Source organism: Mesoplodon densirostris, chromosome 15, assembly GCF_025265405.1.
Source record: "Mesoplodon densirostris isolate mMesDen1 chromosome 15, mMesDen1 primary haplotype, whole genome shotgun sequence".
Classification (NCBI taxonomy): domain Eukaryota; kingdom Metazoa; phylum Chordata; class Mammalia; order Artiodactyla; family Ziphiidae; genus Mesoplodon; species Mesoplodon densirostris.
The window spans coordinates 76,326,528-76,351,447 of record NC_082675.1 but is presented as its reverse complement, the minus strand read 5'-3'; positions in this window follow the sequence as shown (position 1 = coordinate 76,351,447).

Genomic DNA, 24,920 nt, shown 5'->3' with positions numbered 1-24,920 from the left:
TGGGGAGCAGCAGGCGGCAAGCACTACTTTCGACACAATGATAACCATCATCTCTGAGGGGCTGACTCTTGCATTGAGATCAGGAAAGAGGATTTCAGGAAGAAGGAACAGCAAGAGAAAAGGCCCTTATGTTGAGGCCTGCTTAGCACATCGAAGACAAGCAGGGTCACTGGGCACAATGCCGAGTGAAAAAGGAGGCGCACTGAAGGGCATGAAGTGAGACAAGGGATGATGATCTGGGGCTTCTAAGAGCTTTACTGGAGGATTGTGAGTGGAGCAAGACACAACTGTGTCGGTTTCGAAAACACCCCTCTGGATGCTGGCTGGGGAATGCCATGTCAAGCACAAGGATGAAGCTGTAGCCCAGATGAGAAATGGTAGATGGTTGGAAGAGGATGGACTCAGTTCAGAGAAGACTATTCCCATTGCAGAATAGCCAGAAGCTGTACATCTGTTCATTAATTTCAGTGATGTGGTTATAGCAATGCAACTTTCCTGTTTTTGTGGTTAGTAACTGTACTAATAATTCAGTATTAGTGACTAGTTACTAGTAACTCTGTCCATGTTAATGATTTCACAACTATTTTTCTTTCATCACAAGAGGGGCATGGATGAATCAGCCCAAGTCCTTTTCTCTGCCAAAGAAGGAATGATAAGATAAAAATCTTTTTTTAATGAGAAAGACAGTGAAAATGAGAAGGGTTATATAATAAGAATAACACGTTATCCTTTAGTGCAGTGCTTAACTCTTTAAAACACTTTAATATGAGTTAATTCATATAATAAACATAATAACTCTAGGAGGTAAATCCTATGGCAAAGATTACTAGATATTGTTTTCCCGCTTTATAGATGAGAAAACCAAGACTCTGAGAGGATAAGTCCTTTTTCAAGTTTCCATAGCTATAAACACATTGCTGAAGTTAGATATAAACATTATCTCCTGATTCCCGATATTAAGAGCATTTTCTCTAAATGATGTGTAAACTGCCTCTTGTAGGGATCTAAAGGGATTTTCAGACAGTAGGCTGTACTGTATGGCCTGCATTGGGGCTTTCACTTTCTTTCTATCCAGGGCTAGTTCTGTTCTCCATGGCCAAATCCAGTTCTTTTCAGCCCATTGTCACTACCTTTGTTATAAAGGAAAAAGTTTGGAAATATAAATATGCACTCATTATAAAATGAGTTCTGATGACCTTTTAGTATTTGTTGTGTACTAACTCTAAGCAGCAGTTAAAAGATGAAAAGGAATTGGCATTGAGCCTTCATAATTATTGTTCCTGTTCAGACCTTTAATAGAGCTCTGGCTCTCGCTGACACATCTAAATGAGGTTTACAGAACCTGGAGCTGTGAATTCAGTGCTCATTAACAGAGGACTGACAGGACTGTGGAGTTTTCCTTTTTGCCCTTTTAGAAAAGAAATCATCTCAGATCTCAGATTTAGAAGTTTTATTTTACATGTGGATTTCCTGCTGACTTGGAATTATTGTAAATGTGGTCTTCTAAAGAAAAGCCTAAAATGAGATCATGGAAGCATGGCAAGAAAGAAAATGAAGGCTGTGCTTGGTTAGGCTTTCTGAATTCTGTAAGTCATAACCATTATGACTACTATGAGAACTCAACACGCCATTGTAAATTGTTCTATCCAAGGAGTGTTAGAAGGCAGAGGTTCACAGGCAGAGGTTCACAGGCCTGGCAAATTCCACCTCCCCAGATACCATAGCATCACCACCCTTTCTAGCTACAGATCTTTAAAACTGGTCTTCTGACCTCTAGGGTGTTCTCATTTTTCAACTTGCCTATACATCCCTGCCAGATTTGATTTCTAAGAGGGGTAGCTCTGGTCATGTAGTGTCCCCAAAATTCTGTTGCTGGTGCCCTGTTTTATAGTGAATTATATATACATTCCTTTTACTGGTTAACAGCTTTCAAATTATGGTGTCAGACCAATTAAGTCAACCAGTTAATCTCAAAAGGCAAACATCACATTAGTAGATCTGCTTGGTCTGATGTAGTTTGTGTATCTGATGGGCATGACATTCTCATTTAATAGACTTTTACAAGAACCATCGTGGTGTCCATATTTCTGATAAATCTGGAATTTAAGTTTCCTGACAAAAGAAAGTGACTTCTTGTCTCTATTGTGTGGGTAAGAATGAAAAAGTTTATGACAAGAAGCACATAGATAAGAAGTTGAGTTCCAGGACAGAGTAAATGGAAAAAGACATCCTGACTGAGCTAAAAGTACATGGTGGCAGGTACTTAGCCAGCATAGTAGGCAAACTCTTTAAAATACAATTAGTAAAAATCATGCACCAAAAATCTTAACTTCAGGCAACTGCAAAGAGAATAAAGATTTTTTGTAATAGAGAGCTTGACATAAGGAAGCAATTAGCCCTGCACAAAACCATGTGAAATAAGAAAGTATGTGAAGGACCAGAGAAGAATCAGTAAGACTAAAATAAGAGCAATTCAGAACACAGTAAACAGAAATGATAATTTCTTGAGCATGCCTACTTCCTGTCATTAATCCGCTCTGCAGTAAGAATTGTAAATAGATGTTGGAACTATATACTGTAGTCATTCTTCTATATAACTGATGCTTAGGTTTACTCCATAATTCTTATTTCAGGCATTCTCAACTCATTCTCTCATTCATATAAAATTCTGAGGATGAATACAAATATGGTTAAAAATAGATATTGTGCTCCAAGTGTACACAGAATGGACAAAGAAATAAAGCATGCTTCATGCCTATTACCTTATTAGAGTTTATTTCTATGTGAGTGAGCTAGATGTTACAAATGCATCCTCAATTTAATATTCTCTTTCTTTCCTGTGTGATTGATTTTATTAGGGCCTCCTCATATCTCAAGAGTTTGCCATGGTCTCCTGGCACACAGGCAATGTTCTCACCTTCATACTTCATTCTAACATGATGACCAAGAGAATTAGAGAATGGGAAAATGCTAAAAGAGAATATTCAGTTAGAAGAAACAGTATTGAAGGTAAATTTCCTTGTCCTGAACCTCTCAAAGACCTTAAGAAGGAAAAGGCCATTTGCTAATTTGTTCACTGAATAAACAGTTTTTAGTGTCTCATATACCATTTATACTGTGCTTGGTCCTAGAGACATTTAGATGAATAAAGTAGAGTTACTGTCTCCAGAAAGTTCAGAGTCTAGCTGGAAGTAGTATGTAAATAAATAATATAATACAAGGGATAAATGCCATAATGAAAAGATGTACAACGTATTCTGATGGTAGATTCATCTAGGGCAGATTGAGAAGGAATTAGTATCATCTTCAGGAAGCAAATGACTTTTGAGTCTTAAGGTTAGACACAGGAAAGGCATTTAGGAATGCAGGAGAGCAACATAATAAAGAGTATGGATGTGTTACACACACACACACACACACACACTCATATGCATCTAAAACATTGTTTTAGATAGTTGGTTCACAGACCATTTGTATCAGGGTCACCTGTGACATGTTAAACATGCAAAGTTTCAGACATCACATCAGACTTCTGAGAACTAAATTACTAGGAGCCACCTTGGAAATCTGCCATTGTAACCAGATGCTAGGTAATTCCAATGCACATATTAAAAATGGAGAAATACTGTTATAAGAACTTAAAACAGTTCTTTGTAACTGGAGCTTGTAGGGAATTTTACATAAATAAGAGATTATCTTAGACATATCATCCTGGCAGCCAGGCAGAAGGTATATTGGAGGTATTTTAAGTTTGTGAAATAATATAAACTGTGGATATGGACCTGGAAAAGAAATAGTAGATTTCATAAACATCTAGAAAAGAAAATGTATAAGATTTACTGCTAGATTGGATTGGGTAGGAAGAGTTCAGGGAAAAGGTATATTCTACATTCTAGGATGACTCACAGGAACCTATGTGACACAAATTATAATAGGGAATTCAAGAAGAGATAATGAGTCTCAGATGCTGATGGTTTATCCAGATGAAGATTAGCAATATGCAGTTGGATAGATTTCTACACTTAGGAGAAAGGCATAGATATTTGGAACTTATAGACCTATTAATGTCAGTTGACTTGATATATGCCTAGAAGGCATATGTATAAGGTGAAAAAGAGAAGATCAGTGGAGCTATCCAGAAGACTAACACTCAAACTGTGCTCTGAAAATCAAGATGGAGTTAGTGGGTACAACTCAAGAGCCAAAGAGAAATGGGAGTGAGGGAGTGGAGGCTTCAGCCCTGCCCATAACTCCACTATCTGCAAAAAATAACAGTAGCACATTGACCTCGGTAGAACAAGTTGTTGGACAAATATGACTTAATCAAAATGCAACTTTATTTTTGTCTCTAATTACCTCTTTAATATGTATTAAATGGGGGTACTCTTCTCTGGTCCCTTATTGAAAGCTCCTACAGACTGTTGACTTTTCTTGTTAGTTACAGATAACAGAGAGATATTGGTCAGTATTAAGTCATAAACATAATCTCAATTATGTAATTAGAATGTGAATTCCTTAATCTCTTTCAAAATTCCAAAGTTGATATAGCATCAAAATCTTCTCTCAGCTGGGGTCTGTTTCAGGTTGGAAGCTTGTCGTGGGAAAGGTGACTATTACTGGCTTCTATATTTCTCATCATTGCCTCCCCAAGCCGGCTTCTTGAGGTTCCATTCCCTCTGGGACTGGGAAATGGGAAGGGAAGGATGGGGAAAAAGTGAGAAAGTCTTTGGTGAAGCAATTCCTTGGCAATCTGGCTTCTCACTCTTTGGTCCTAAGACATTAAGAATGGCCTCTTCCTCTGGTCGGGAACTTTCTTCAGCGGTTCCCTCCTGGGACCCTCCAACTGCATTGTTCTCAACCTCCATTGATGCAGCTTCATTTCAGGTGGTTCATTTGCACCTCCTTACCTCAGCCCTTAGCCCATCTCTAGCTTCTTGTTTCCAGGGTTCTTTGGTGACCAGGATGCTCACTCTTGCTCTCCTATGTGTCCCACATGTGGGCAATGGAAAACACATACTCACCCCTTGCTTGCAACTTCTGCAGTTGCAGCCGAATGCTCTAGCTCCACATCTTTACCTTATGCTAGATTCTTCGCTGCGACTTGGCGCCACTCCACTATCCCCATAACTGCAGGGGACAAATGGACAACTCTCCAAGTTGTTTCTTTGAAGGTTCCTGACTGTAGGTCTGAGATGAGGATGTAGAACCCTGTCAGAGCTTTCCCCAAAGGGGTTTTTGATAGGACCTCAAAAATCAAGCAACAGCTATCTCCCCCAAATAAAAAAGTAAAAAAAAAAAGGCTTGCAAAAATTTCCTTTACCTTCTATTTTTGGTGATATGGCCTTGAACGTCCATATCTATTGCATGTTGGTGTCTCAGTTGTAGCTTCAATTTTTATATCCAGTTACGAAGGTTTAGTCTAGGGAGTGCTAATAATAAGATGAAGGGAAGAGAAGATTCTTCAGACTTGTGCAGTTCCAGAACCTAAAAGATATGGCAGAATCAGCTCAGCTCAGGTGACCCTAGCTGAGGGAATACCCTAAACCTGGGTTCCCATCCAGCCTCTTTGGACTCTGAAGTTCTTGAGAGGGATTTAACAAAGATCCAATTGGTCTTCACATTGAGCCCTCAGAAGCAAGACTGATAATGCCAGGACAAAAAGACCAAGTCACAGAGTTCTGTAGGAATCTTGGAACATGTAATACTCATATGACTTGTGACTTACTTTCAATATATCACCATGTTTTCTCTAAGTGGATTGGAAGGTGATGAAGGATGGCGTGTGACACCTGACAGAACGAGCATTGGTGGAAAGTAGAAAATCATGTGGAATGTATACTCTTTCCTTTTAAGGAAAGGTAAACTTATCCCTACATGACTTTTATATACTTGTTTGTTTGTTTATATTGCTGTAGGCAAATCTAGAATATTGCATGATAATATTTTAAAATATATTTTAAGGCCTTAGTTATTGTTGTTTTTCATTCTCAAGGACTAAAACCTCAACCAAGAAATGAGGGCTCTCCCTATTTCCTCCTTTGCTATTGATGCCCTCTGAGGGAGTCAAATAGACCGCAGACTGTTTAATTTTAAGAGACATTTAATTTTCATTTATTATTGGCATTTTGTAAGCCAAGATATTTAAGTTTAGATTGAGTTATGGATTCCAAGGTGATTACTCTGAGGGAATCCTGGACAGATATAATATTTGTTCTGCTCTGAGTCTTGAAACTCTTTCCCTAGGTGTAGCTCTATTAGGGGATATTTGCTTCATGTTTTAAACTTTTTGTTTTAAAAATTAGATTAATTAAGGAGCAATCTTAGTGGTAGTTGGTGAAGTATTGTAGTGATGATGATGATGATATTGACAACTATGATTCATTGAGTACTTAACGTATTGCTAGAGTTGTTCAAATAAATTTACATGAATAGGTTTATTTAACCCTTAGAACAAACCTATTAATATCCCCATTTTACAGGTGACAAAACTAAAGTATAGAAGGGTGAATTGTTTGTCCTTAGCACACTGTGATGGGATAAAGGCAGGATACTAACCCATAGTTGGATTCCCTGAGCCTAAGCTCTTAACTTCTATGTTATTCTGCCTGGTTTTTACAATACCAATTCTATTTACAATTTTTATTTTGAAATATTCACTGTATGGATTTAGAAATTCCTTCAACTTACATTGTTCTCATTTGAGATCTAGGAAACAAAAATGACATTCATTTTTCTTCAGCTACATCTCTGATGAGCAACAAAAGATCATCTTGAGCCTCCCCCTTTCACACCCAGGAGTACTCTGTCAATTAACAGGTTACCCTCCTCCCTGCTCTTAAAAGAAATTATTCTCTTGGCAATTTGGCCAATGAAGCTTCTGCTTCAAATCATTTTTCATCTTTAACAATAACATGGGACTCTGGTCTTTGGATACACAGAGGTAAATACTGCCAGTCTCTACTACCATGCTCTTCTGAAGGGCACAATAATTCTAAACCCAAGAAAGGTCATATAGTTTCATAACCCATAAAATTAAAAAGGGAGAAATAATTTTTGAGTGCTTTGTGAGATGATTCCTTCTTTCCTTTTTTCTTCTTTGAAGCTGTGTTTACATAATGCTATGCTTATTAACACCACTGTAATTACCTTGCTCTATCTCTTTATCATTTCATAGTATAGTATATAAATGTCTTCCTTGTTATAATGGATACTTTAAGACCAGTTCATATTGCACAGTAATATCCTTTGGTAGATTAGAAAGCAATAATAGTATATAACTGCTTAAACACATTTATATCAACGACTGTAATAATTCAACTGATACAAAAAGCTACACGTCAATGCATGGCTTTTCCCTTCTCATCCTCTTGCATGGTTTTGTGCTTCTGTGTTATAATAATGAAGGCTAGAAAGAAAATCATCTTTCACTATTTAATACATCATAAATTTGCTACAAAATTGATGCTGTGTCATTCATAGATGGCCTGCTTCTTGGTTAGAATTTGTTAGCAAAGCAAGCCTTTGTTGAAATTTCCTTAAATTTAGTTTGTGATGAAACTTGCTCTGAGCATGGACCAATTTTTCAGTGAGTATCTTCCAATTTGGATGTTCTTCTCTTCTTTCTTGGACAACTTGTTTCTCATTTCATTCTTCTCCCTTCCCCGACCCCCTCCAAAAACAGCAAATATAATCATTTACTAGATGGCAAAAAAGGCCTAAAATTAATTTTTTAAAAGCCACATTATTTTAAATCACAATAAAATAAAACTGAGTATTAACTGAAATATGAGAAATTGAAAGATAAAACTCCAATCATTTGGAAGTTAAAAAACAAAACAAAGCATACAGTTCTTTCTCATATAACTGTTTTGTCAAAGAGGAAAAACAAATTGCAATTGTGGACTATAAACTTAACGTTTATAGTTTATATATTAACATTATATAGTTTATATATTTGCGGACTGCCAGAATGACTGTGTAAGGGTCTCAGTGGACACAATTAACATGAAAATAGTTAAACAACAACAGCAAAAGCAACAAGAACAAAAACAATTTAAAGTCTCTGGAAAATGTCATAAGGACATGCAGCAAATGGAGGCAGATTTATTCAAGAAAACGAACTAAATCTCTGTAAGAACAGTAAGAGTCCATTGCATTTGAGCATGGCCCTGCTCTTACTCTTCCTCCGCTTCCCTGCACTCCATGTTATGGCAGCTCTGCTCTGGAACGTGTGGCCAAGAAGATGGAGACTCTCCCTACAACTCCCATCCAGGTCCACGTTTAATCCCAGGAGGGGTAGGCTGCTGATATCACTCATCCCCCCACCACTGCCTCACCTCTGTGTTGTGGAAATCTATTCCAATCAGGCATGGCCAAGAGGACTGGGCTCCTTCTGCCACCCAGCCAGCCCTCAGTGCTAAGGAGGAAGCTCGTTAGGGGATAGCATGTTGGCAGGGGAAGAGAGGAACAACGGTTCATTTGTTTAGGGCTTCTTCTGAGATGATGAAAATGTTCTAATATTTGATTATGGGGAGAGTTACAAAACTCAGTAAATATACTAAAAACTACTGAATTGTACACTTTAAATGGGTGAATTATATGGTATGTAAATTATATTTTAATAAAGCTATTAAAATGCCAACTACAAAAATAGTAAATATATCATGATTCTTATTTTGTCATTGAATATATTAATTAGAAACCTATCTAATCATATACAATAATAGTTATCATTGGACGTTCCTGACATAGAGTGATTTCCTGGTTTTTTTTTTTTTTTGCATTTTTCTATGTTTTCCAAAATTTTCACAATGGATAGAAATTACGTTAAAGTAACTTTTTAAAAACTTAAGAAAATAACACAACGCTTACATTTTCAGTTTTCTTTGAAAACATAGACCTTGTTAAATCTTGTGGTTTCCCTTTAAATTGTAATAAATGTATGACTTTGTTGTGTTGAAAAATTCCTTTTTATTTCTGCTTTAGGAATAGAGATAGTGGTGAAGCAGTGAGATTAGGCAGTCATTCCTTGGTCTCTGTTCCCCATGTCCAGGCTTAGGTAAAGGACTGGGTAATCAGGTTGTTATGGGCCCCAAATGAAGCAGCATTCAAGCCCCCTCCGTCAGGAAAACCTCAAACAAGATTTTGTGTTTTGAATATACAGGGCTCCTAGAAAGCATTAAGCTCCAACTGAGAGAGCAGAGTAGATGGGGTCAGTACTTTTCTGTTTTGAGTGTTGATAAAGAAAGAACCCCCCCACACACACACCAAATCCTACTCCTGGGGTAGGGAAAGATGAATCAGTGGCAGAAAGAGACAGAACATCTCGGTCCTAGGAGTCTGAATTCAGAATCATCCTAGGACAGCGCCTTTTCAGCGTCTGCTGCCTTGAGAAAATGGCCATGTGTTATTTAAATTGAGAGATCTAAGAATAAGGGAATGGTGACCTGGGAATCAGGAAGAAGCATGCTTGAACATTTGGAGCTCAGTGGCTGAGCTATTGTTTTCTGTTAAAGGTAATCAAGGCCTGGCTGGGCAGTAAGTCACCTCACAATATGGCCTTGTAGCAGCTCTCAGCCTCAGGCAGCCCATTTATCAGCAATGTGGAAGGCAGTGCAAACTACAGCAAAAGAAGGTTGATTAGACATCAGTACTCTGTCTCTTGACTATGAAAATCCAACCAGTTCTTTTCTGCATTGGACTAGGGCTAAGCTGGGAGTGTGTTTTGGGGGAAAATGCAGGGGGTGGAGTTGCTCAATAAGGAGATAACAGGCCAAGCCAGCTAGTCCTGCAGGCAGGAACTTAGCAGTTTTGATTCAGAGTAATTAAAAAAAACAGTAATAAAATTGTCCCTGGTGTTCTAGGCAGTGCACATGGGCTACACACACAAGATCTATGTGTAATTGAATGTTACATTTTTAATTTTGCCATTGAAATTTTATAGTGTGAGTTTACTACAAGTTCAGTTGGAAAGAGGCAAAATGAAGCAGGAAAATTGGTGATGTGAGAATGTTCCTTTAAAATTAAATAATTTATATGCACCTCTTTTTTCTTACCAAAAGTAACTATACTAAATGCAATGTGGTATGCTGCATCCGTTCCTGGAACAGAAGAACAGCATTATTGGAAGAACTGGTGAAATCCAAACAAAGCCTGGAGTTTAGTTAATAGTGATGTACTGATGTTAGTTTCTCAGTTTTGACAAATATATTATGGTAAGATGTTAACAATAGAAGAAATTGGGTGAAGGGTGTATGGGAGCTCTCTGTACTATCTTTGTGACTTTTCTGTAAATTTAAAATAATTCCAAAATACAGTTACTTCAAAAGGTAATTATGACTCATGTGTTATCTTCAGCATGCTGTTCCTTTCTAAAATTTCCAGATGAGAATTGTGAAAGTTTTAGTGAAGAGCCAAAAAGATTTCATTGATCTGAAATCTTAACCACACTACAGACTCAAAATGTTGGCACATGGTTTATACTAGTGTTCAATCTTGTTGCTGCCTATGCTAAGGAAAACTCGGGAAGATTTAATATTTCCTATAATTGATTAAGTAGGGACTACAAAGGGGCACGATTAAACCTACAGAGGAAAGGAAATCCATCAGTTAACATTGTGAAATTTGACACACACTGTCAGTTACAAATGAGCTATATATTTGCTGTTTACAATTTATGTGGGTTTCATTTTTCAACTGGAACTTTCTTCTTGTATTATTTTTTATGTGTGTTTTTAAGCAATATTAATTTTTCAGTAATTTTTAATTTAGTGGCCAATCATGCAGAGAAGAGTATCTATGCAAAGCATTCTGTCATGTACTCTGGCACTTTTCCTAAGTCATAATCCAATTCTACCAACAAGATGAAATTTCTAACCTTCAGTCTTCCAGTTTATCTACTCTTGAGGTGAACAGATGCCTCATAAAACTGCCCAGTGGTGTAATTATCACTTCAGTGTTAGAGGGACAACCAGAAAGTGCTAACATTTTACATTAGATACATCATTTTTTGGTAACTGTAAGTTCACAGTGGCCTTTAGGTTTTTGCTACAGTATTAGTAACCATTCATACTTGGCATTTGCCAAGAAATGGAAGGATGTCTTACAGTCACATTTGATAAAGCAAGTATAAGGAGATTAAGAGATGAGTTTAGGGTAAATTGTGTGAAAGATAATGATACATCAAATATCCAGTGCCACACTTCAAGAAAGTGCTGGCAATTTAACATGTTTCATAGTGAAAGATGCTGTTCCAAGTTCAGTAGTACTACCTATTATTTTCAAACTACATAGTGATGCCCTGAGCAGTCTTTTTAACAGGTGAGCATATGCAGAAGGCTATCTTCCCATTTTTCTATTTATACAAATAGCTCCCAAGACACTTCTAGGTTATCTGATTCAACTGAGCCTAAAAGCAAATCATTAGTATTTGCTATAACTTTTGTTTATCTAAATTATGAAATTCTTGTTTTGAATTAATTTATCCTTACTTTGGAATTTATACTCCACCTATTTCTCTTTACTTTTTGATAATATAGAAAATTACTGAAGTATAGGATTGTTTTGTGAATAAGTGAAGTCCTCATTACTCTTACTGCCATAATCAAATATACTGTTTATGTAGAATCCTTCTCACAATTTTTCCAGATTAAAAAAAAATTAACATCACTATAATCCTATTATGTATTTTGCATTTTTCAATTAATATTGATTATTAAAGTTTTCTGTTTTCACAGAGATTTTATAATTATAATTATAATATATAAATAATGTTACATCAAGTGAGCTGCTATGCCAGAATTGATTGAACTGTTTATCTACTGTAGAACATTTCGATTTCTTTCATAATTGTAGATAGCATTGCAACCGGCATCTTTATGTAGCTTTCTTTGTATAATTACCTTCTCTCTTTCTTTTTTTTTTTTTTTGCGGTATGTGGGCCTCTCACTGTTGTGGCCTCTCCCGTTGCAGAGCACAGGCTCCGGACGCGCAGGCTCAGAGGCCATGGCTCACGGGCCCAGCCGCTCCGCGGCATGTGGGATCTTCCCAGACCGGGGCATGAACCCGTGTCCCCTGCATCGGCAGGCGAACTCTCAACCACTGCTCCACCAGGGAAGCCCTGTATAATTACCTTCTTAATATAAACTTCCCAAAAGTGAGATCATTGTCTTAAAAGAGCAGCTATATTATGGTTCTTGAGATACATTTCCCTGTTGTTTTCTAAAGTGTTTTATCATTTTGCTATGCCACTTGGATGCACAGACATTCAGTGAAACATTCCATATATGTTGGCACTACTCATGTTTTCATTCTAGTCCCCCAGAATACCATTTGGACAGAGAATATGGGTATGTTTACTTATATGTTTGTTATAGAAAGTGGTGTGCTTATTTTATTTTCTTTTTCTTTGAAAGATAGGATACATCTGCCTAGGATATGAGCAAACTTTTCCTTTTGCCTTTCCAGATTTTAAGAATTGTACTGTTACCAGGTTGCACATTTAATATTAGTATTTGATAATAGTAAATTTTGCTGCTTAACTGTATACTGACATATATAACTTCTCTTTTTTTTCCCTAGAGGAAACAAAGTCTAGTTCGAATGTTTGCAGTACTCTTAAGTTATCAGCTTATTCATACCTTTTATTTTATTAAAAAAGTGACATCTGAAGGATTTTCTGCCAACATTGTAGTTTTTATTTGCTTATGCAAAGCTGTGTAGTGACATACTGAATAACAATAAACATTGTCACATAATTAGTTTAAGGAATCAATTCAATTAAACTGGATTATAATCATAAAACATTCACGACTACTCTTCTTAGTGAAGCAATTACAGAAACTGTGAGTGTTGGATTAGTCTGATCCTTGAAAATTAAAACGGTTAGATCTGCTTTCATTATTATTAGATAATAATACATTGATACTGATTAATGAGCTGTGAACAATGCAATGATTTAGAAAAAATGTATGACAAGACCAGATAAACAAAAGCATCTATTTTAATTAGAATAATATAATCATTGATACACCCTCAAGGTGTACTTGCTTTCACTTAACTGACCTTCTTCTATCTCAGCATTGCTATATTAATTGGGATGACCTTATTCATAGAGAAAATAATATGCGAGGAGAGGGTGGATTTCTGCTCTCACTCCGCTGTTATTGATCTGGCTATTGTAGAGGATGTCATCGAACCATTTCTTTGTGTATAAATTTGCCAGTTCTAAAATTCTATATTCGTATGGTGAGGAGTAAGTATTAGTATGAAACTATGATCATGGAAAAATTGGAAATGGGTGAAAGCCCACCATTTTCTTGAGGGACACAAAAAAGTTAGTACAAAACAGCTTTCTTTGTGGAGTGATTTAGAGGGTATGTTCAGGTGTAATTTGACCACTCCCTGTGTTCTCAGAGGATTACTCTCTCATCTTAAAATAGATTGCATAATTACCCATGTAGTCACTAATTGCCTTCATTTTGCTTATTTGTTAACAACAGGAAAGATCAGCATTCATATGTAAGTCCTAAGTGGTTTGCCCCTCAACTTTTATATACCGGATAGGACTTCTGGGGTGGGGTACAATCAAAGGCATTTCTCCGTGAAATTAAGCCACTTCTTGGCAGCAAACTCATCTAACGAGGGCTCTAATAAATCCACCTGGACTGAAACTTCCGTCAAATAAAGCAATTGTGTACAATAAACAACTAAAACGTCATAAATCATTTGAGATTGAACTGTCCACGATGGAAATTGCTTGACAACCGCTCCTTCCTGCGAACCCCCTCCCAGTGTTTCTACATAAGTCTGCCCCTGGAAAGAACAGCGAGACGATGCTGGGAGAAAATGAGGGATGGGTGTGCTTCTAAAGCACTTGCTTTCTCAGTGATGACCTTAGTCATTACCTTACCTTAGTATTACCCTTTTCAGTTTTCTGTGGTCTGGAAACCACAGAAAACTGAATTCGCATTCAGAAATTTTAATTCTGCCCCGTATGAACATATATTTGGCTAATTTCTTTGTTCAGCACACATTTATTGAGTAATTAATAGATGTCGTGTTGATGGAGGGTGAGTGGGGCGGACTAGATAGATTGCAATGGACGTTTCCCAGATGAAGCCAGAGGTTGCAGTAAATACTGGTCAGAATTTTTGCCCACAAGCATGGTGTCTTGTCTAGTAGGCCTGCGAGAGACCCCTTGAACTTTCTGTGGGCACCAAAGAACATCTAAGATCCTCTGGGTTACTGAGAATGATGTAGAGTAATTGTCTCCGTTTCCTTGTTATAAAATGGAGAACTGATGTGAGAATTAAATGAGTAGAAAGATGTAGAATATTCCAAGCTTAGAATAGTGCCTGGCATTTATTATAGTAAGTGATCAGTATATATGTATGTATGTATGTATGTATGTGTGTAGTCATAGTATAGAATAGGGGAAAAAATGGACTAAAACTTACCCTAGCTCCACCTTACTATGGGCATTGCAAATACCAGGTTAGGAAAGATTATCAGCTAGCACCAAACCTGCATCTTAATTATAAGTACCTCTGTATATTTTTGTGGTGTGTGTGTATGTGCATGTACACCTACAGTTCCTTTCAGAGGTCAAAGGTAGCTCTTTGCCAGTACTTTTTAGAGAAACCCTTAGTTATATAATCCATTGAGTCATATTTAAATATAAGTACCTGAAATGGCTCTGCTCCTCTGATACTACAGCCGCTAACTTCTTGTAGGTTCCCCAGATGGGTAGACCCCATTGCAAAGCCTTAGTCAACGGATATCCCAGCAGAAAGCTCCCAAAATACTTAATTGGACATTATTTAATTGCTCTTCCAATTGATGGAGAATAATGCACATTCACTGTCCTTATTTAGTGGATTCCTTCTTTAAAGTAGAGGTCTGAATATTGTCCCCTGGCTATGAATCAGTTATCCCTAATAGATCATTGTATATTCCTATTAAACACCTCTTGAACTATACCACAAAATATCTGTCGGTCTACAATTTTTTCTTGAAAAGAAAAATGTGGCATGCATTTAGTCTGTAAGGTCAATTTAGGGGGTTTAAATGTGCAAAGTTACACATGTCAGGGAAAGAAGAGTGGTTTATGATCTAGAATTCCCTGTTCTCTTTTTCCCCCAAAGATCTTGTATTAGTGTTGCTCATTTTCATGCATTTCTCAAAGTGTGAAAATTCGATTACCAGAATGCCTCTAGCCTAATCATTGTCTTTGACCTCAGCAATGTGTTGTGTTTTGGGAAAGAAAGTGAGACACATTAATGGGGAGTCTGGATTAAGGCTCAGCTTCCTGCCATGTCCATAGGAATGCCATACTCAACATTCTGCAAAGATGGCCAAGGGACTTTCAGGAGGAGACCTGTCCATGAGTAAAGGCCTAGGATGGAATATGGATGTCATCCTGAAGACATAGTATGTAGTCTGGCTGTTCAAAAGCAGAAATTAATTTTGGAGCAGTGGGATATTTGGGTGGAAAAGAACTGTGGAGGGAGAAAAAATTTAAATACCAAGAAGGTGAATGTGGACTTCCATCGGTGGTAGTGGGATAGAGACTATGGCAGAAATCTCAAGACTTTGAGGAAGGAATTAGTAGTTGATCTAGATTTACTGGTTGGCCATTCCTGTGGTGGGCAACTGAGAAGCTCTGAATATGAGGAGAAGGTAATCTATATGAAAAAATGCAGCTGTAGATTCAGATAATTCGACACTTTAGTACAAAATCAAAAATGAAATAAAAATAAAAATGAAACAAAAATAAAAATCCTCAATGCTCTAGATAACAAACTACAGTAGTTGTGTCAGATCTCTCTGTATTTGCCAAAGAGATAGAGGAACTTCAAGGACAAATACCTAGTGTGTTGCCCTTAAAGGACTATAATATATATTGGCTTGTGTTATGCTTGTAAATGAGAAAGAGAGCAGCCATTTGCAAAAATAAGATGTTATAAATATGCCACTGGTTGAAGAGGAGGAGAATAATGCAGACCCACTGTTCGTTACAGGCCTGTGGCTAACAACATAGTTCTCCAAGTCACTGTGTGACATCACCTGTAAATTGAGGACATTCATCTAATGGGCTCAAGCAAAAGTAAATTGCTGTTTCAGGTAATGCTACATGACTAAAATGAAAAAGAATGAACTAAACTGCCCCTTACTTAGTGACTTGCTACTTCTTACCCCCTCCCCATAATTCTAGAAATTTCTCTATTTCTTTTGGTTTCTGGAAACAAGAAAGTATTAGGTGGCTCTATAAATGTTTAAATGCTTACAATATTCGTTGTTCATAATGCTAAAGGAGCAGTGGGGAGCAAGAATCAGGGAAGAGAGGGAAAGAAAGCCCATATATTCCACATTTCACAGCTCTAAGGAGTCAATAAAGGTGTGAGCATTTATTATAGAGTTTCGGGGCAATGCACTTTTATTTGATACATTTCCTATTAAAAATTAATGAAAGCGTTCTAGGAAAATAGAAAAAGAAGAAAATAATATCTAATCCTATCACCTCTATATTTTGATGTCTATAATTCCATTTTCTTTATCGTGTGTATGTGTGTGTATTTACAGTGGGGTCAGATGGTACATCTTGTTTTATAATTTGATTTTTTTATATCACCTTAATACTTTTCAAAAATAGACTTTAGTTTTTAGAGCAATTTTAAGTTCATAGCAAAATTGAATACCACCCTTACTGCAGTCTTTTCTCTTAGGCTCTCATCCTTTAAATGATGCATATTCAAATAATGAGGGCCTCATATTTTATACCAGTTTATCCTTCCCTCAAACAATATCTTCAGAAATACTCTGCTATACTCCATGTCCCCATTTTCTTTTAAATAAACACAATGCATTAATCATGATCCTCTGCTGTACAGAATCCCACCTGGAGCTGTCATTCACCCCAATCAACTAAAAATATTTGAGAGCCTTCTCTTGTGCCCTTCCCCTTGCCCCAACAATTTCATGCATAATCTATGGGTAATTCTACTGTACTTTTTTTATGACTGAATGTATCCCTGATCAGGAAGTAGCAATCACAGAATAATAAGTGTAATCACATCAAGGAGGGCTTTGTTGTTTCGTCTGTGGAGCATGCCTGTTGAAACCTGCTCCAAATCAGGAAATGCTTTCAGGTTGTCAAATATCAGTTGTCAGTGACTTCCAATGGAACTGTACTAAAAACAGAGTTAATGTGTTTCCTTAAAAAGTTATCCGAATTGGCTTGTCCATAGTATCCTCAATTGTTTTATAGGGGAGAAATGTATACCATATCACAGAAATAGAAAAGTGAAAATGAGGATTTATATACATCTTTTGCTCCTCTTTCAGTCTAAAGAACAATCTTCTTTTGGTGGGGGGCTGTTTAAAGGATTAACTTGAATATATATGTCAATATTTTTGTCTTTCTGAGTTATTTAATCTCAATATGCTGAGGCTGTTGAAATTTGGAATCCTCACAGAACCTGAAATACTAAAACCAGAGTGGATACGTATTGACTTAATAGCTTTTCTTTGGCATTATTAGAGAACTCTTAAGTCTCATAATTCAAGGTTATCCCCAAAGAATGTTATGTTTTTGTTCTGCAGTGAAGTTACTGTCTTTAAATGTCAAAACATAAGACATATTTCCTAGGAAAACTGGGCAAAATAACTTCTCATTCTAGTCTATGCAAACAAGACTATGAAATTGTTTTTCAACATGTCTCTAAATCCTGTTTAATCGATAATTTATGGTACATTACCTTTTGATCCCAAAACATAGAACTATTTTATGTATCATTCACGTGAAATATATTAACGTTTGTTATCAGTTAAGAAAAGAAATGAGATTTAAAATTTGTAAAATGGTTGACTGTTAGATAAAGTTGGTGAATAAGGCAACATTATAGAAATTTCAGAGAAAAGACCCGCTCTCTGTTTAATTCTTCTTTTCAGAGTCTAACTGATCTTTTCCCCTCTTTTGCCCGCTCACATCTTCCTTCACAAAAGCTGCTGTTCAGATTGATGGGGACTCTCCATCGAGGAGACACACAAGGGGTGAAGAGTTGAACAAGGACAGGGTTGATAATAAGCAATCAGAAATCCTGCATAATTAAATGATGCTTTGCTGGCTTCAGCTGAGAGCATTTTAAATGATTCTAATGGGCATTAGAAGTCCTTGATGAGATCTTAGTCAGCTGTGATATTATCCTAAAGGAAGTCTTCTGTGATGTCTGGAGAAATACAGTTTCAGAGATCAGATTGAGTTGCAGCTATGATCATTTTTGTTAGCAGTCAGTTTGCCTCTTTAGATGGCAAATTGGGATTCTTGGACACGGGATTGCCTTTTTCTCATATGGCCTCCGGCATTTTTCACTTTTCTAGGCTGATTTCCTGAGTTTAAAGGATCAGAAGTCAGCTTTTATTACTCTCACGATTCAACAATCATTTATTGTATGCTTGCAAAGAACCAGTCATTGTCCTAAGGCTTAGAGGGTCTAAAACAAACAAACATCACCTGCAAATATTTCATAGTATATTGGTAATAAATAAACACTAATTAAATAATAACAAATTATGTAAAAAGTTGGAATTTGTTCTTTACCCGTGTAAACTTGAGTTGGTTACCCATTGTCCACTGGCTGGCATTCTTTTTTTTTTTTTTTTTTTTTTTTTTTTTGCGGTATGCGGGCCTCTCACTGTTGTGGCCTCCCCCGTTGCGGAGCACAGGCTCCGGACGCGCAGGCTCCGGACGCGCAGGCCCAGCGGCCATGGCTCACGGGCCCAGCCGCTCCGCGGCATATGGGATCCTCCCAGACCGGGGCACGAACCCGCATCCCCTGCATCGGCAGGCGGACTCTCAACCACTTGCGCCACCAGGGAGGCCCTGGCATTCATTTTAATGGAGGAGAAATGTGCTGACCAAAAATAGCAAGTGTGTAACTTTTTGTCTGTCCATTTGTCTCATTGCCTATGCTTTGAAAATGATCTTTTTCTATTATTTTATTATAAAAATGCATACCCCCTTAAAGATATCTCATGTATCTATTATGTATTTGAGTATCTTTACTGATAAATATTACATTTTAGTGAATAGTAATTATAATGAAATCTAGCAAAAATAGGAAAGTACAAACTCCTCCAGATATATATGCATTGGACCACTGTTCAGTGGCGGCAGCAGGTGGGAGTTGGTTAGGGGTGCGAATGCTCCACACAGTTGAAAATCTGCATGTAACTTACATAACCCTCCATATCTGCAGTTCCTCCATAAGTAACTGGGTTCTTCAGTTTTCCCAGTTCTGCATCCATAGATTCAACCAACCATAGATTGTGTAGTACTGTAGTATACACTATTGAAAAAAAATCCATATATAAGTGGACCTGCACAGTTCAAACCCGTGATGTTCAAGGGTCGACTGTTTATTTGTATGTTTAAAAAAATTGAGATATAACTATAACCCCAAACTTTGCCATTTTAAAAACATCTTTATAAGGTAATATATTACACATTCAGCTTATTCTTTTATAATAGCTGCATCATATTTCATTTTATGGTTATATTATGTTGTATAATTTGATATCCTTTTGATAGACATTTAGACTTACTCTCATTTTCAATAACATTAATATCATTATACATATGCAAGAATTTCTATGAAATATGAAGGGCTGCTGGATGCAAATGTATTTTAGATTTAGAGATATTACCCAACTGCCCAACAAAAATTTTATGCCAATTTATACTTCCTCCAATTACATTTGAAAACACCTGTTTCCCCTACTAGAATGTTGGCTTTTTGAGGACAGAGCCTTAGTTGCATCTTCACCACTATTTCTGTTCATATTACTTGTCTACTTAAATCCCCACAGCAGCTTCTCATTGTCTTACACAATCTGCTTCCGGTTCATCTCTCCACCTCATCCCTGCGGTTCCCTTCTTGCCCTCTCTTACTCCAGCCACACTGATTTTTCTTTTAGTTTCTCAAACACACTTGCTTCCCCTTACCTCATGCTTTTGTTCATACTGTGGAATTTGCTAGAAATTACTTTCCTCTCCTCTTTGCCCTGCTGTTTTCTCCTCATTCTTTAAAGTTCAGATCAAATGTTAATTTTTCAAAAGAAAATTCTCCTGCCCTAATGAGGTTAGTTCTAAAATTATTAACTCCCATAGAAACCACAATATCTCCTTTATAGGCATTTTCACTATTTAAATATATATTTTGTTGTGTGTGCTCTAAAATGTTTGTCTCCTCTGCTAGAATGTAAGCCTCATAATGGCGGGAACCACTCCTGTCCTATACACCAGGGACCACCAGTCTTCAGCAAACCACCTCAAACATAGTAGATGCTCCATAAATGTTTGTTGAAGAAATGAATGTACCCTTGGTATCTAGCAAGACACCTGGAACATAGTAAACACTCATTAAATCATTACTGAGTAGAATTATTTATGCTTTTTAATATCTCTTCTCAATACTGTATATTATATTTTAAAAATTCATACCAACCTAATTAAAGGTAAAACATCACAATTTGATTTTCACTACTTTAATAATAGTGAACTCTATTTTCCTGTTTGTTGTTTATAATTACATTTATTTTCTTTGGTGAATTCCTTATTCTTGTTGTTGACCCATCTTTCTGTTAGGATAAAGAACAATGTCTATTCTCCAGCATAGATGAAAATGTGAAGGCTGTTCTAGCCTGTAGCTTAGGCTACAGTGTTTCTGCTGCCCTACTCCCACAGCAACTCAGGGAAGAAAAATACCCTCCCATTCCTACCACTATTATAAAAATTACAAACTCTGCTTCTAAAAGTGCTTGAATGGCTTTCCAAAAACAAGTTTTTTACATTTTACTCTCTTGTCTTCATAGGACTCAGAAACAAGCCCTTTCCATGTCTTTGTCATAACAATTTTTAATATCTGAAATGATGCTAGTTACTTATTTATTTGCTTGTGTATTATTTGTTATTCTCTCCTCGCTAACACCAATAAGAAGGAATTGTTTTTAAGACAGGGACTCTATATTTCCTGTTCATTGATGTCTTCATTGGCAAAAATAACAGTGCCTGGAACATAGTAGGTGCTTGATAATTATCCATTGAGTAACTGAGTAGCTGGCCTGTCTAAAGAACATTCCAAGTTACAGGCATCATGATGGTGAAAAAAATCATCTGTCTCTCCCAATATTGAGAGTTTATCCGAATCTGTGCTCCTTGATCATCACTTTCTTTGGGATGAGTTTTCCCCTGGATGCTTCTTAGTTTTTTAGGCAGACAGAACCCATCCAGGTAGCAGACCCAGGCGAGCATAGGCCTACTGTGGTCCTGGGAGACGTTAAAGCAGAGTGGGGATGGCTGTGCCCCCAGGGGGTGAGCTGGGGCTTTCAGGCTTTGGGTCAACCCCAGAGTTAAATGTAGCTCCACTGCATGCCAGCTGAGTAACCTTGGGCAGTTTAGTTAACCTCCTGCTGCCTGGTTTTTCTCAACTGCCTAACTAACTTTACTCAAGTGAACTAACAAGAGTGCCTGCCTCATGTAGTTAGTGTGAGGATTAATAGAGGTAATATATGTAAAGCACTTAGAGCAGTGCCTGACACATAGTAAGTGCTTGATAGATGTTATTATTATTATATTAGTCTGAACTCTTAGCTAGAGTTATGTATCTGTTTCCCTCTCTTGAGGTTAGCAAGGAATCTGCATATATAAAGGTGGTGGCCAAGGTAGATAGGTTTTGTTTGCAAATTACTGCCCAGGAATTATTTTTTTCTAAAGCCCTTTTATGTAAAATGCCAGACAGTTTTAATTTTTATTTTTTTCTACAAGCGCCTGTGATGGGAGTAGGTATTATCCTATTTCATAGAAAAGTCTGAGGAATAGAAAGGTTAAATGATTTGCTCAAGGACATGACAAATGAATGGTGACTGAGAGATAGAAATTATATGACTTCTAGTCCACTGCCCCAGACAAGGCTCATTCTATTTAGATGTTATGTTCATACTTAATATTATACCTCCAAACGACCTGGACTCATCTCACATTTCCTGTGTCGTAGCAGTATGCAGATGGTGAACATAAAAGGAAGGTTATAAGTCAAATGTTGTATCATGGACAGAAAGACTATAAAATTGAAACACGATCCTTTCTATTATCCCACTTCTATTTGAAGTCTATTCTTTCTCTGTACTCACATGAAAATACTATTTATTCGCTTTGTAGAGAAAGTATATCCTAGTTTGAAATTATTTCTGTCAATTGCAAAATAAAGTTATCAACTATATAAAATTTAAAAAGATCACCTTGGCAACTTCAAAAATAATAAAGTATGCTGTCATAAGGGGTAAATTTTTACACTAGCAGCAATTTATAATAAAACATTAAATTTATATTTATTGCGTGAAAAAATAAATTGGATCACATTTGTACCCACTCCTTTATAGCCACATACTGTACTAGAGGAGAAAGCTGTAATACAGAATGGAAATACACAAATAGGGAAATATTTCCTAGAGCTGTTTTAGTGACTGAGACCACGGTGAGCTGCTTTTGTTAAAATTGCATGTTGGTATTTCATGAACGGAAACCTGGAGTAGAGACTTAGAGAAGAAAATGGCTCTGTGGGTTTTATCCAGTGCTATGGAATAGAATTAATCAGCCTGGGGGTGGGGAAAAGGAGCAGACCAGAGCACCTGGCTATGGAATCAATGCAGGGTAGCTGGAAACAGATGTGAGAAGTGGCAAAGGCGATACAGCGGGAAGGACAGTGATTCAAACGGAACAGACGGCAGTGAGGTCCCATAGATGAACAAAGCAAATAGCAGCGTAGGTGTGACACTGCTGACCCGGAGGAAGAGAACAACCTGGTTGTCACCACCACTCCCGAGAGGTCCACAAAGGCAGCTCAGAGTTGCCAGGTGGCAGTTGTGCAAGCAGGGACCAGAGCGAAGGAGCACTTGTGCTGAAGCTGGGGTCCCAACAGTGGGAGTTAGAGAGCCCAGCCAACGGCCTCAAGGGTGGGTAGATGCATTTGAGACGTACTCCTTGGGTCTCTCGCTATTCTGGACGAGGAAGGAAATACTGAAAGGGAAAAACATCAAGCAGAAAGAAAAATCAGGTCCCACTTGTAACATAGGATATCCCAGGCTAGTAAAGCCGTGGACCATTTCAGCTCACATAATGATGTTTTGAGGTAAAACACACACTGCTTCTGTTAATAAAAAGGATACCACCATGTTTTGCAACATACTGAACATCTATGTCAAGCACTTCTAATCTCATATAACTCTTACAAAGACCCTGCTAGGAGACGTTGTTAGTCTCATGGTAGAGTTGAGGAAACTGAGTTTCAACAATGTTATATTAATCCCCCAAGGTCACCCACTGGAAGCATCAAGATTCCATCAGGCCTCATGAGTTTTCCACCTGGCTCTACTATCTTTGCCACTTAGGAGACGACGTGTCTTAGGAGCTTAAAATCTCGGTGCAGTCATTAAAGCAATACAACCAATTTGAAAAGGTATCATTTTCTGGAATACAGACTGTTAATTTGTCATACTTGTCTTAAATATTTTTTTACTAATTGTGTAAGCACTTCTTTGCTTGTATCTGTTTTCCCCCTCAGGGCTGGAAATTGCTTAGCAAATTCCTTTTACTGCATAGGAGGGTGCTGACAGTTAAGGAATTTTGTATATCAAGTGAAATAAGACCAAATATACACTGACAAACACAAAAGAGACTTGTTTGTTCAGGTAATGGAATAGTCACTGGGTAGGTCTGGAGCTTCAGCAATGGATTGATTCAGAGACTTTAGTCATGTCACCTGAGCCCCGGCTCTTCCTTTCTGCACATCTCCCAGCTCTCTTCCTTTGTGTACCTGAGGGTGTCCTACTCTTATGGTAGCAAAATAGATGGAGTAGTTCCAGGCCTTAGATTCTTTATACCCAGAAGACATTAGAGTTTTTTTGACCCTTCATCCCCAACAAGGTATGAGACTCACTGTGATTGGAGAGGCAAAAGTTATCAGAGAGTCAAATGTGGTTTGCTGGTTGGCTTGGGAATGGGCAATGTGAACCATTCCCAAGGCTAGAGTACTTGGCCATGAGCACTGACAGTGGAGGAGTATGGGGTTCCCTTAGATGGAAACTAGGTTCATTTACTAGGATGGTGAACACTGGATACTGGGTAGCAAAACATCAAACATCCCTCTATGGGGGTAAGTCACAAGAAAGAGTAAAAATCTGAACTGAAAAGTCAGTACCAGGCATTTAACTTGGGATTTTTGTGTGGACACTGGAGGCTACCTCTATTGTTGTTATAAAGAGGTTGATGGGTCCTAAAAGATATCGACAGCATGATGTCCTTTTTCTAAAGATAAAAAACTAATAAGTACATATATAGAATATTTTCAGGAAAAGTTTTTATTTTTGCATTTGTGTGTGTGATCTTTCTTCTTTTCTAATATATGCACTTAATTCTATAAATTTCCCTCCAGCACTTCGCTGCATCCACAAATTTTGATAAGTTGTTTTAATTTTCCTTTTAGTTCAAAATATTTTAAAATTTCTCTAGAGATTTCTTCTTTGACCTGTGTGTTGGTTAATCTCATCACTCCACAGGTAGTGTGAATACCTTATAATAATGAAATAATCCTAAATCTTCCCTCCCATTCTTTGTATCATTGCTGTCATCCACTTCACTTATATACAAGCATAAATAAATAAATACATAAATAAATAAGATATATAATAAGCATACATAATCACATACACTGCTGGTACTATCATTTTGAACAAACTGTTATTTGTAATTAAGAAAAACTAAAAGTTTTTATTTTACCTTCACTTAATCCTTCTTTGATGTTCTTCTTTTCTTTATGTATTAATAGATCTGAATTTCTGGCGTATGCTATTTTCCTTCCCTCTAA